The sequence below is a fragment of the Alligator sinensis genome, unplaced genomic scaffold (assembly GCF_000455745.1).
Source record: "Alligator sinensis unplaced genomic scaffold, ASM45574v1 scaffold113_1, whole genome shotgun sequence".
In the NCBI taxonomy this organism is placed as follows: Eukaryota; Metazoa; Chordata; order Crocodylia; family Alligatoridae; genus Alligator; species Alligator sinensis.
The window spans coordinates 345,890-360,332 of NW_005842918.1; the positions used below are offsets into that span (position 1 = coordinate 345,890).

The window sequence follows — 14,443 nt, forward strand, 5'->3', positions numbered from 1 at the left end:
TGACCGCGAGCTGGAAGTTAAGAGGGCTTCCAGGGTGCTCAGCAAGGTGCTCTGGGAGTTGTGTGGTCTGTACGGAGGCACAGAAGCTGCCCTACAAGGCAGAATATTACTGCGGGGTACTCATGGGAGAAGATGGTCCCTTCAGGCAATGTCATGAGACCATCACACTGGCTCCATTCTTTGATCACTGCATCTTGGACACCTGCCAGTTCAAGGGGTACCATGATATTCTGTGTAGCTCCATCAGCGCCTATGTGACAGCCTGCCAAGCCCAGGGCATCGCTGTTGGGCCATGGCGATCAGCTATGTTCTGTGGTGAGTGTCGCCTCTAGGGTGGGCTCAGAAGACCATCAGCAGTGCCAGATTGGGTCCTGCCCCTGACAGCAGCAGGAGTGGATGTTTTAGAGAGAGAGCATATGAACAAGATGTATCTAGAGCAGGATTGAGTTCTGAGGGCCTGGCACCACACTATTAAGGTAAGACTTGTAGCTAGAGCTAAAAACACTGCAGGGATGTGAAATAGAAGAGAGGCATCATCAGGAATGGTTAAGAGAGAGCAGAATTGCAGAGGAAAGGATAGCTTGAATAGTGGAACATCAAGATCATTAAAAGAGAGAGATGGTTGTTAACACCTGTGGGGTGAAGAGATTAGCAGGAACCAGTGAGAAGATAATGAGCCATGGAATCAAATGACTCCTTTGGCACTGCCTGAATAGAAAAGCCACTGCCACTACCAGGCAGTTGGTTTTAAATGTTGACTGGGGGAGGAATCAAAGTGGGGTATAAGTGCACCCCCTGGGTCCACCTCTGGTTGTAAACAGACTGAATACGACTTCTGCCCCAGCCCTATCACAAAGGGTATGGAAAGAAAGAGTTTCCAGCCTTCTGGCGAGATGTGTATTTCTTTCTGTGCCTGAACCACCCCGTTCTCTCCCATCTTTTCTTCCAGAACTCCCCTGCCCCCCCCACTCTCACTATGAGCTCTGTGGGAACAGTTGCCCAACCACTTGCCATGGGCTCGTGTCCCTGGAGATGTGTGATGCTCCTTGCACTGAAGGGTGTTTCTGTGATGCCGGCTTCGTCCTGAGCGGGGACCGTTGCGTCCCAGCTGAGGAATGTGGTTGTGCGCACCGGGGCCGGTACTACAGCCAAGGGGCAGGGTTCTATGTTGATACATCCTGCCAGAAATGGTGCCGGTGCACAACCAGCGGGGTCATTGAGTGTTCGCTGGTCAGCTGCAGCACACATGAAGAGTGCCGCCTGGAGAATGGCATCTTTGGCTGCCACCCCGTGGCCTCCAGCACATGCGTAGCACATGCTGGTACTCACTACCTGACCTTTGATGGGCAAGCCTTCAACTTCCAGGGCTCCTGTGGCTACATCATGGCTGAAGCGAAGGAAGGGGACTCCAGGCTGGAAAACTTCTCCGTGGTGATAGAGAATGATGTTTCCATTGGGGACAGCCTCCTGCCTCCAGGCAGGACTGTGGTGGTCACTGCTCATGGCCATACCATGACCATTGCGAAGGGAAAGAAGTGGAGAATTATGGTAAGTCCGTGTTGGAAGCTGGCTTCACCCTAGGAAGGGTGTCATGTGGGGTGGATGTGGGGGGCATTCATAACGGAGTGGGGCACCAGAATGGATGCAGCTATGCCTCTACTCAGGCTCAGGACCCAGGAGGGGATGGAAGGGGTTGCTCTAGGGTCCTGGCAGCTATGGACACCACCAAATGAAAGGTGTCATATGCTCATTCAGCACGACATTTGGCCACAGCTGCAATGGGGAGCAAATGATAGGTGAGGGGACACCTTCTTCTGTAGATGATGCCACCCTGCAGGCCACCCTGTCACTACTCCCTGGCTCCTTTGCCCTGTACACACAGGTGCCAGGACCCTAAATCTCCAACCTTCTACCTATGGGGTCCTGGTTTCCAGCTGGAGACTAGCTGCTCAGGGAACAAACCCTATGAGGGACATCTCTGCTGGCCTCGTTGAATCTGATTATGTAATGAGTGCCACGCGTATGTGTGCCACGTAATGAGTGCCACGTGTATGTGTGAACAAGACAGAACTGCTGAGTCCTCTCCGTGATGGGCAGATTTCCCTCATGTTTCCCCAGGTAGATGAAGAACTCTACATCCTACCTCTGACTCTGGATGACGGGAAGCTTTGGGCCAACCAGGAAGGGAACAACATCATCATCCAGGCTGCCTCTGGTTTCCGCGTCCTCTACGACACCTCCTCCTATGTCCTGGTGACTGTCCCCAGCACCTACCAGGGCCGCACGCGGGGCTTGTGCGGCAACTACAATGGGGACAAGAGCGATGACTTCCTGCTGCCCACTGGGAGGGGAACCAAGGACATGGATGAGTTCATCACCTCATGGAAAGTGCATGTGGACGATCCCCGGTGCACCAAGGGCTGTGGTGTGCAGTGCCCCGTCTGCAGTATGAACAAAATGGCACCGTACCAGGTTGGCAGCTCATGTGGACAAATGAGAGACACTTTGGGTCCTTTCAGTGACTGCCACAACCTGGTCAGCCCTGCCAGCTACTTCAAGAGCTGTGTCCAGGACATGTGCGCCACCCGTGGGGCACAGGAGACTCTCTGTCACAGTCTCCAGGCCTACACAGCTGCCTGCCAGCTAGTCGGAGCCCAGGTCAGAGACTGGAGATCGGACACATTCTGCCGTAAGTAACCAACCTCCAGCCTGAGCTGTGGTTCCTGCTGGTTCACGCACCATGGGTTTTCCCCATGGATCACATGCATGTTGAACCTGGCCATTGGGAGCTGGTTTTCCACTTTAAAATGGCCCATATCAGCAAAGGTCCTGGCCAGCTGCTGGCTTCCTTTAGCTGGGATGATGTCGTTGGGGCTGGACCTGCTTTGAGCAGGGGTTTGGATTAGATGTAACCTCCTGAGGTCCCTTCCAACCCAAATTTTCTATCATTCTCTGAGGCGTGATTGTGGTGATGTGCATCAGATCCCATCATGCTTTCTTCTGGTGCAGAGAGGGCCTGGGATTATGGATTAATTTAGATGATGGATATGTACAGGATGGTTTGGACAGAGCTGATCCTGCAAGGGTTGGACTCTAAATGTGACCTCTGGAGGTCCCTTCCAGCCCCACTTCTCTATGATTTCTATAAGAGTCAAAGGGTCTATGCTAAACAGCTTTGGAAGGGACCTCAGAAGGTCACATCTAGTCTAACCCCCTGGTCAAAGCAGGACCAGCCCCAACTATATCATCCCAGCCAAGGTTTTGTCAAGCTGAATCTTAAAAACTTCCAAAGATGGAGACTCCACCACCTCTCTGGGTAACCTGTTCCAGTGCTTTCCTACCCTCTGTGAGAGTTTTTCCTAATATCCAACTTCAACTTCCCTTGCTGCTAACCTGCTCCACTTTACTACCCTCCTGGTGAGAAAGCTCATCCTAATATCTAACCTCAGCTTCCCTTGCTGCAGCTTCAGCCCATTGCTCCTTGTTCTTTCGTCTGCCACCACTGAGAACAGCCCAGCTCCATCCTCTTTGCAACCACCCTGCAGGGAGTTGAAGGCTGCTATTCAATCCCCTCTCAGTTTTCTCTTCTCCAGACTAAACAAGCCCATTTCCCTCAGCCTCTCCTCAGAAGTCATGTCCCCCAACCCCCTACAACCATTTTCATTGCCCTCCGCTGGACTCTGTCTAAATGTGTCCACATCCTGTCTGTAGTGGGGGGCCCAGAACAGGACACAGGACTCCAGATGTGGCCACACCACAGAAGATGATTGCTTCTTTATGATTATGTGACCTCTGGGAGTCTCTTCCAACCCGATTTATCTATGACTCTATGATTCTATGACAATGGATGTATCTGGGATGTTTTGGATAAAACTGATCGTGCCTCAGGCCTGGGGTAGGGCTAGACATGACCTCTGGAGATCCCTTGTAGCCCCAGTGCTCTATGATAAGTTGCCCCAAGACACCTTGAGGCCCCAAACCTGGCCCAGGTAAAGCCAGAAGATAAGGTCTGGCAGTGTCTTGCTGCTGGGAGATCCCAGGTAGAGGCTGTGCCCCGCACTACAGAAGAAAGCAACCCTCCGTCCCCAGTCTGTACCAATCTGACCACGGGGTAACATCTCTTCCTGACCCCCAGTGCAGCATGGGTCTGACCCTGTGTGGAGGAGCAAGACCCTTTAGTCAGGACCCTCTGGGGTTGAGTCTCAGCAGCAACATTAGCACAGCCCAGTCCCAATCCTCAGCTAGGGCTGAAACCAACACCCAGTGCCTCCAAGGAGGACAAAAATAAAACCCTGGTTGGAGTGGGGGAGGAGGTGGATTCTTTCTAGGCCCCATGTTGCAACTGGGAAAGCCCAGTGGTGGATTCAGTTCCCCCCTCTCTCCCCCCAGCTCTCCCCTGCCCACCCCACAGCCACTACGAAATGTGCACCAGATCCTGTGATTTCACCTGTGCCGCCTTGTCTGTGCCCACCCACTGCACCGAGAGATGCTTTGAAGGCTGCCAATGTGATGACGGCTATCTGTTTGATGGGGCCTCCTGTGTGCCTGTGTACCAGTGCGGCTGTGTCCATGATGGGCGCTACCTCCAGGTGAGTGCTGGGCTACAACACGGTGACAGGATTCAAGCTGAGGGCCTTTCCATCTCATACAGGTGGTCCTGTCATTCCCCAGTCTCCTTTGCACTCTCCCTGATCCCTACTCTGCTGGAAAACAAGTGGCTCCAGAGCTGTCCTGTCTCTGCCCAAAGCAAAGGAGGGGAAGGAACGTGATGACAAAGTTGCACTGCACCAGCAAGGCTTCTGGTGTCTACTGGCTCCCTGATCTTGAATGCAGCTTCTCTAGCTGAACCCTCGAGTCTGGTCTCTTCTGGGCCTGCAGTCTCCAGACTCTTTACCTCTCTGGGCATGTCTACATGTGCACAGCTACTGCGCAGTAATTTAGGTTATCGCACAGTAACCAACAGTTACTGTGCAGTATTGGTGTGCGTCTACGCATGTGTTCTTGTACTGCATAGTATCTGTGGCACCTTATGCCGATTTGGGCATAAATTTGCTACCTGCATGATGCAGGTAGTAAATTTACACCTGATTACTTACTGCGCAGTAAGGGACATGTAGATAAATGCCTTACTGTGCAGTAACCCTGTGTGTGTACTGACTCGGGACTAACTTTACACCCAAGTCAGTCCACATGCACTGTTACTGTGCTGTAATGCCTACAAGTGTAGATGCTGGTGTGAAAACCTCCTACTGTGCAGTAATTTACTGTGTAGTAAATCCACGTGAAGACACACCCTCTGTGCCTCAAAGCTAGTCCTGGGTTTCAGCCTCCCCAGGGTCTAGAGCCCAGAGCCTTGGGCTTGGTAAATGCATCAGTTGACTTTATAGGCCACAGCAACCAGCTCTGTTCCCTACCTTCAGACCTTTGTGTCTGGGAGGATAGCACGCAGGACATCGGAGCACCGTGTTATGCAGTCTTATCTTCCCTCATAGCCACTCCCAGGCCAGCCTTTTCTGCAATCAAGGCTTGATTGCCCCTATCTGCTTTGGGGTGAGCTGTTTATACTCCCTAACTCCACCCCCTTTCTAATCATCTGACCTACTCCACTCCACCTAGCAGAGGTTGACTGCTGTCTCTGTAGTGTTCATGCTAATGGGATTGCCTTCCCAATTGGCTTAGACAGCCCAAAAGGTTGTAGTTTAAAAGAGCCGGGCTGGCTTTCTGGCCTTTTCCAACCCTCCTCTATAACAGGGGTTGGATTCCCTGTTACGACCACACAGAAGCAAATCCAGCCCTTTCAGGGTCTTATCTACACCAGGGCCATCCAACTTTTATGTGGCTAGAGGCCACAGGCCCCTCTGTATCCCCAACATTTTGGATCAGGGGGCCATTAGGTGGTTGAGGGGAAGAATCTTTGAGGAGCAGGAGTTTCTACTCCACTCATGTAGTTTTATTCAGCAGAGAGCAGATACTCCCATACCATGAAATGCCCTAGGTACCTTGAAAATGAGTCTGGCACCCTATCCTGTTGATCAGGCAGCCTAGGGTCTCACTGGGACATTTAGGGCATAGTCCAGCAGCCCTTTGTCCTATGCATATTTAGTATTTCCACTATTACTGTCAGTAATGGCTATTTCCATAATTTGCATAATTATGCTTTACTATTGGTTTTTTTACCCCTGGTCACATTAGTACAGACTGGGGTGGTGGGGAGGGGAGGGGTTTCCTTCCTCTGTATCAGGGCATGGCCTCTACCTGGGATCTCGGGAGCACCTATTAACAGACTTTTACAGCAGCAGGACATTGGCCACTGCTTTCCCTGTGGCAGGTTTGGGTGTGATGTCTGGTGTTGTGTTAAGATTAATGATAGTTTTACAAAGATTTTGCATTTGTTTGGGATGCTTTGGACAGGGCTGATCCTGTCTTAGACAGGGGTTGGAATAGATGTAACTTCTGGAGGTCTCTTCCAGCCCTTCTCCTCCATGACTACATGACTATGACTCTATGACATCTGGGAGGTCCCTTCCAGCCCCACTTCTGTATGCGTTCTAAAAGAGGCAAAGGGTCTATGATGAAGATCTAAAGCAGCTGTGAAATAGAAGAGAAACCAGAAGGAGTTAGCTGACAGCAACATTGCCTTAAGAAAGGTTAATTTCACTAGTGGAACAGCAAAATTGCCCTAAAAAGGTTAATTTGATTAGTGCAATATCAAGAGCATTGAAAAAGAGAGATGATTGTTAACACCTCTGGAGTGAAGAATGGGGGTTGGACTAGATGTGACCTCTGGAGGTCCCTTCCAGCATGACTTCTCTATGACCCATCTATTCCAACCCCCTGCCTGAGGCAGGATCAGCCCTATCCAAACCACCCCAGACAAATCCATAATGTGCCCTCTTAGCAAACCTGTTGTCAATCCACAATACCAGACATCACACACAAACCTGCCACAGTGAAAGCAGGGGGACTGTGGTGTCCTGCTTCCATAACAGGCTGTTAATACATATTCAAAAGGTCCCAGGTAGAGGCCTAGAGTGACTGAGTGTGAGGAAGAGAGAACTGAAGGGGGGATTTAATTATAATCTTCAAATCCCTGGAGGGTGATGAGAGAAAGGATGGAGATGGGTTCTGAGGTTGGAGCTATCACCAAAGGCTCCCACCATGGCTGGATCTAGGACTTTGAAAAAGGGGTTGCAGAAGGTGAGTTGTGTCATCACATAAAACACGCATGTTTCTTCAGTTAAAAAGAAACTAGAAGCATGGCCAGTATGCTAGGGACCTAGAGCTGTGCTATTCAGTTTAAGATCAAAGCAAAAGCAAATATAGAATCATCAAAAATTAGGGTTGGAAGGGGCCTCAGGAGGTCATCAAGTCCAACCCCCAGTATAACTTTCTTGGAACATGCATTCATTTGCTGTATCATATATTTTGCATAAAACAGAACAAACTAGGCAAAAAAAATCAAAAGCTATTGTATCTGTGGTCACTAGAATTAAATGTATATCTCTACAGATTCATAAAGCAAAATCTGGCCTCCTTGAGTATCTGGGCAGTGTCTTCAGTGCTTCCCTGGAAGTTATTTCCACCCCTGGGTTAATGTTCACTTGAGTTGATGTTTTTAGCTGGAGTTGAAAAGAGTCTGGAGGTCTGTGAAATGAGAGCTACATTGCAGCTAATAGAGAGCAGCATTGCAGAAGAAAGGCCAGCCTGATTAGCAGAAGATCAAGACCATTTTAAAAAGGGGAGGGTGGTTAACACTGTGGGGTGAAAGGTTAGCAGGAATCTGCTAGATGACAATGAGCAATGAAGCCAATTAAATAGAAAAGCTGCTGCCACTTCCAGGTGGTTGGTTTTAAATTTGGGGGGGACCTGTGGCATCAAAGGCAGGTGTGAATTCACCCCCCTGGATCTAGTCCTGGCTCCTACTTATGGGTGCAGCTTTCTCAGGGCTTTTCTGATGTCATTGGGCCTGAGGAGGGGGCTAATGGAGCCATGTGTTTCCCCTGCAGATCGGGGAAAGCATCATGTCCAGCAACTGCTCGCAGACCTGTGCCTGCCGGTCCGCAGGTGAACTCGTCTGTGAGAGGAGCCAGGACTGTGTGGATCAAGACGGTCACTGCACCTGGGCCCCCGGAGGCTGGTTCACCTCCTTCGATGGTGTCTCAGGAAAAGCCCCCTCGGATGGGGCTTATGACATGGTGTCCCTCTGTGAGGGCAGCAGCCTGCCCTGGTTCAGGCTGGTGGCCAAGGTCCTCAGGGAAGGAGGCATTCCCGTGCCTGGCGCCATCTACCTTTTCTTTGAGGAGGGGCTTGTTGTCATCAGCAAGACAAGGGAGGTCTGGGTAAGTGGAGGTCAGTGGTGATGGGGGGGGTCAATGCAATCAGCTCCGTTACCATGATGGCAAAACTGAGGCCCAGGGAAGGAAAGCTATTTGCCCCAGGTCTCATAGGGAGTCAGCAGGAGGGGTGGGAAGGCTGGACTTCTGATAGGACCCTGATCTACCCACTAGACTCACCTCCCTTTCCATACCTGGAGAAAACCCAGAGGTCTGGGCTTCCCTAATCCACCCAGACCCCTCCCACAGCAGGGAGAGAACCCAGGTGACCTGCTTGCAGCCCATCTGCCTAAACCCACTGGACTCTACTCCCCTCCCAGAGCAGGAAGAGAGCCCAGGTGTTCTGGCTCCCTGACCACCTCACAAGCATCCCCTCCCTCTAGAGTCAAGCAGAATGCGAGAGTCCCAGGTCGCATCCGCTTTGCGCTAGATCCTACTTTCCCCGCACCCTGAAATAAGAATAAGAACCCAGGTGTCCTGAACCACAGTCTTCATCTCACCAATGGATCACACTCTACAGAGCCACAGCCCATGGGCACCAGCTCAGCCCATATGTCTCCCTCTCAACCCGCACTGCCTAGCTGTCCCCTAAATATACCCCCTCCATGTGTCCTAGGTGAATGGGCGTTCAACACAGCTCCCAGTGCAGGTGTCTGAGATTGTGTCCATAAGCAAGTCCCAGGGCACCATCACAATCACCCAAGCTGCAGGAGTTCAAGTTCAGCTTAGCTCCAATGGAGAGGTGACGGTGATGGTGAAGAAGACCTTGGCCAACCAGGTGTGTGCGTCTTGTGGGGACTTCAACGGCAATGCCTCCAATGACCTGCAGCTGCCCAGTGGGAAGATAGTGGGGACCATCACAGAAGTAATTGACTCCTGGAAGGCCCGGGACTTCCCAAGAAGGTGAGGGGCTGCTTCTCCTTGGCTGATTCAGAAGTTATGTAAGAGCAGCCATGTCCTGGGTTAGACCCTAGGTCTGTCTTGCCCAGTGTCTCGTGCCATACAACAGCAGAGATTGGAGGCTGGAAGGGAGTGATCTGGGTCTGAGCTGGGGTTTTTCTCTGTTCCTCCCACTTGTAGCTTCCAGCATTGAAAATCTGGTCCAGAGGCTTTGCCCCTCACTCCCATGCTCAATAGTGACCAATGCCCCTTTCCTCCAAGAATTGCTGCAATCCCTTGGGGAATCTGGCTAAATTCTCAGCTTTTCCTGCATCTGGTGGCCACGAGTCCCACCCTTTCCTTCCATGCTGGGAAGGTCCCCTGAGGGTCTTTCATCCCTGTTGCCCTTCTCTAGCTCTTCTACAAAAGGCACAGAGAAGGACAACCAGGATGAGGAAGGTTGGACAAACCCTTGTCTTGGATGGTTTAGACAAGGCTGATCCTGCCTGGAGCAGTCGGTTGGACTAGATGTGGTCTCTAGCTCTTCTCTATCCTTTTGGAGGTGTGGGCACAAGAACTGAGTACAATATTCAAGGGGTGGATGCACCATGGATCTATTCTCTGTGTGTTGTCTCCTCTTTTGGCTACAGCCATAGAGAAGGGACTGTCCCACACCATAAACATCTTCTTATCTTAGTTTCTTCCTATTCCTTTCTTTGCCACTTCTCCCACCCATGCTGTCGGTGTCACCCAGCCCGATGAGACCCACTTCTCAGGCAAGTCCCAGCAAGCTCAGGGATGTAATGACATGGGTGGATCTAGGAAGGGGGCCAAGGGGGAGTAGTCACAGTCACCTCATCTGTGCGGTGTACATGCAGGGAGCTCTCTGAGCTCACTAACTTGATGGCACAGGCTCTGGGCTGAGCCTCTGTGCAGGTCTGGAACACCCAAAATGAGCCCCACCAAAATGTATGTGTGTGTATTCACCAGAGGAGCTGATTTTTTTGCCTGGGAGAGAAGCCCCCTGCTCCGTGGTACAGAAGTTGTTGAATTACTATTCGGGTAGCTGAGGGAGTCAATTCACTTCATAGAGAAGTGGGGCTGGAAGGGATCTCCAGAGGTCACATCTAGTCCAACCCCCTGCCTGAGGCAGAATCAGCCCTGTCCAAACCATACTGGACAAACCTATCATCCAAACTCTTAGCAAAATGACCATCAACCCTGACACACCAGGCATCACACCCAAACCTGCACCAGGGAAATAGGGGGACCACAGCAGCCAACGTCCTGCTGCTGTAGAAGGTTGTTAATATATGCTCAAGAGATCCAAGGTAGAGGCCGTGCCCCCACTAAAGAAGAAGGCAATCCACCCTGCCCCCCACCCCCCAGTCCATACCAATCTGACTGGGGGGGGGGGGGGGGGGGGGGAATTGGGGGGGGGGGGGGGGGGCGGATTACTTCCTGACCCCCAAAGTAGCATTGGTCTGAGCCTGAGCGCAGGGGCAAGACCCTCTAGCCTGGACCCTCTGGGGTTGGTCCCAGCCAGAGCATTGGCACAGCCCAGTCCCCATCTCCAGCCTGGGCTGCAGCCAGCAGCCAGTGCTTCTGGGAGAGGCCTAAAACCTCCCTGACACATGGAACAGAAAGGGTGGTAAGCAGGGAACCAGCAAAGCCCAGAAGCCTAGATGATCCCCACAGCAGAGCACAGGCACTGTGATACCTAGATCACCTCCAGTCAGTGCCTGCCCTGCCTCTCCTTGAACCCCTCCAGCAATGGCATCCACACCTTTCCTCAACCTCTATTCCACTGTCTCCCTTCTCTAACAGGGAATAATTTTTTCTGAGATCCAGTCAAAACCAATTTTACTGCAACCTCAAGCCATTGGTCTGCATCCTCCTCTCTGTAGCCAGAGAGAAAAGGTGCTTTCCCTCTTCTCTATGGCAACCTTTCAAGTATCCGAAGACTGCTTTTATAATCCCTTTCATGCCTTTTCCACTTGAGACCTCATGGCTCATTGTTCTTCATTCCACAGGTGTTAACAACTGTCTCTCTTTTTTAATGGGCTTAATGTTTCCTTAATCAAGCCCAGCGAGTGGCTGATGCTGTCTCCCTTCGTTCCTCTTCTAGTGGCAATGAAGGCTCATTGGAGATGCAGGGGAAGACATCTCTTCTCCATGGACTGTACCCTGGGGCGTAAACGAGCCACACACACACATGTGTGTGCACACGCCTATCTACATCACACAAATACACACCCGCATCACACAACTACATGCACAAATTCACACACATGCACGCACATCCACCTGTACAGAAGTACACACCCATGTGCACACAAATAGACCCACATGCACAAACACACACACACAAAAATACATGCACATACACATACATTCTCACATACACATGTGCATAAAAATACACACGCATGCGTATACCCACACACACGTACACCCACGTGTGCGCGCGCGCGCGCACACACACACACACACACACACACAGAAATAGGCCTCTTTGTGCCCGGCTCTGCTTCTCAGAAGCCCGTATTGTGGGACATGATGAAAACGGAAGAGAACTGTAAAAACTCAGCCTGTGAATAAATCCATTAGCCAACGTGCTCTTTTAGACTCTTGCCTACCACAGAGACTTGTCCCAAGGCAGGGGTGCTACCTCTACACATATAACAGCACACGCCAACCCTCCACCACCAAATTCCCACACCAAGAGGAGCCCCATGGACCAGATGACATGGTGCCATGGGCCCGATCTGGTCTACAGACCAAGTGTGAAGCACTGCTGTACTAGGTGGGCTAGCACAATGTTATTCAGTTTAGGATCAAAGCAAAAGCAAATTTAACATGATTGGAATGTGCTCTCATTGGCTCACTTATATTTAATTTTTTTTTAATTTAAATCCAACAAATTAGGCAAAAATAGTCAAACAAGAATGTTTCCTTCACCCCTCCATCATTATTATGGACCTACTTAAATTAGGTGACCTGAGGTCCCTTCCAACCCTCATCTTCTATGACTGGATGAGCAGGTGGTGCCCTCGTCAGAGCTCTTTGCTGCAGAATTGCTCTAGTATTTTTCAGTCAGCAAAAAGTAGTGAAACTAAAGAGGTGGCATTTTCCATGAAAAACCCCAGACCCAGAAGATCAGGAACAGACAAGGTTGAGTTCCAAATAGAGTCCGGAGGGTGAAGACTGGAAGAGACCTGGCTAGCCTGAGGGAAGAGAGATCTAGACCAGTCGTTGTTCAAGAGACTTGGCTGGCGTCTGGAGTCGCAGGCTATGCCAGTAACCAGGGCCATTAGGGTAATGAGGGTCAGGTGGGGGCTAATTATTTTGCCTGATGTCTGGATTCCTGACAATATTATCATGAAGGGACATCCTACCTAGTAGGTAGAGCCAGGTGTGGGACTGGGGATGGGCTGGGGGGGTCTGAAGCCAAGAGCCAGGAACCAACTTCCAAGCCAAGGGAGCAACCAGAATAGGGGGAGCAGGGAGCAGGCTGAGGTCAAGCTACAGTCCAAAGTCCAAGACGGTGGATGGACAATGAGGGATAAATGGTGCCAGACCAGGGCAGACCCAATGGTCCATCTAGTCCAGTTTTCCATCTCCAATACTGGGAGAAATGGATGCTACAGAGGGAGAGCATGGAACCGGAGTGATTTATCCCCATTCCTGACATCCACTGTTATTTCCTCTGGGATCTGGGTTTAGATCGCAGAGGAAACATCTCCAGGCCTTCTGGCCTACTGCCATGAACAGAACCATCATCCATGGGCCTATTCAGACCCTTCTTGACCGTTCCTGAGGAAATGGGTTCCACCAGTTAGCCCATGGGGTGCTGGTGTCAGCCCTGGCTGGGGGTGGTCAATGGGACCTATTCCAGAAGGTCCTGGCTAGAGGGTCTTGCCCTCTACTCAGACTCCAAGTGATGCCAGATTTGGGGTCAGGAAGGGATTTCCCCCCTGGTCAGATTGGTATGGATTGGGGGCAGGGGAGGGGGGTTGCCTTCCTCTGTAACGGAGGCATGGCCTCCGCCTGGGATCTGTTGCCCACCGTGGTCCCCACTTTTTCCCAGTTGCAGGTTCAGGTGTGATGTCTGGTGTTGTGCCAGGGTTGATGGTAGATCTTGAGTGGCATGTCTACACCTGTATTTATGTGCACCTAAACTTAATGTGCTTTTGCTTAAGGTGCATTAAGGTGATTTAGGTGCATGTCTACATGTGGACACGCTAATGAGCATGAAGGCACATTAAATCTAGGAGTGAATAACTATGTTGCATTAGCACACATGCAGATACACTAATGCACATTAATGCAGTGTGTATCCATTGACACACACTACATTAATGTGCATTAGTATGTCTACACGTGCACTGATGCGACTTCTCTATTGACACCTAAGTTTCATACTTATTTTATGCAGGTATCAAATTTAGGCTCAGGTAGCCTTAAATCATTGACCCCACTGGGATCATTTGAGCCCAGTTTTCTTCCTGCCCAGGCAGGGGGTCGGACCTGAAGATCTGCAAGGTCCCTTCCGACCTGACTTCTGTGATTCTATGATTCTATGAAATCACAATTTTTAAGGCGCATTAAGGACATACATATGTAAACACGTGCCCTTAATGCACCTTAATAATGGTGATTTTATGCTAAGCCCACTTAAAAGAGGCACCTGTAGGCCACACCCAATATGTGTTAACACACCTGTTCATGGAGGTGTTAGACATGGGGAATCTCCAGGCAAGGAAAGTGTGGTGCTGACTGCCCTGGGGACAATGGGAGATGTGTGGGATTGACCATGAAGAACAGGCCTGTGACCAGCCCCCCCCCCAAACCAGCCTGAAGAGCAAAGGTTTCTAGCGGCACATCCACACATGCAAGCACATGCACTTGTAGCAGCTCAAATATAAGTGGTGCAAATTTGAGCCAGGGCTTTTTGCCTCAGTGCACATGCTTGGAGATGCACTTTGTTGTGGAGCAAATCGTGTCACTTGGGGCAAAATAACCCCAGCTGGCTCCTCTCGGATCTGCAGCCAGGAGGAGCTAGTGCCTGGGGCCAGCACCTGTGCTGTCACCAGCAGTATAAAAAGCTGCCCTGTCCTGGCACCATCAGTACAAAAAGCTGCCCTGGCAAGTACCTCAGAGCTACTTGTTCTCAGGAGCTTCTGCAGCCCATCCAGTTGGTACCTGGGGACACTGCCCCTTGTGCCAGC

At 50.9% G+C, this 14,443-nt stretch overlaps 1 pseudogene; it reads left to right on the forward strand.

The window, feature by feature from the left end:
- LOC102383661 overlaps positions 1 to 14,202 on the forward strand; it is a 60,968-nt pseudogene extending 46,766 nt beyond the window's left edge.
- The last annotated feature ends 241 nt before the right edge of the window (positions 14,203 to 14,443 follow it).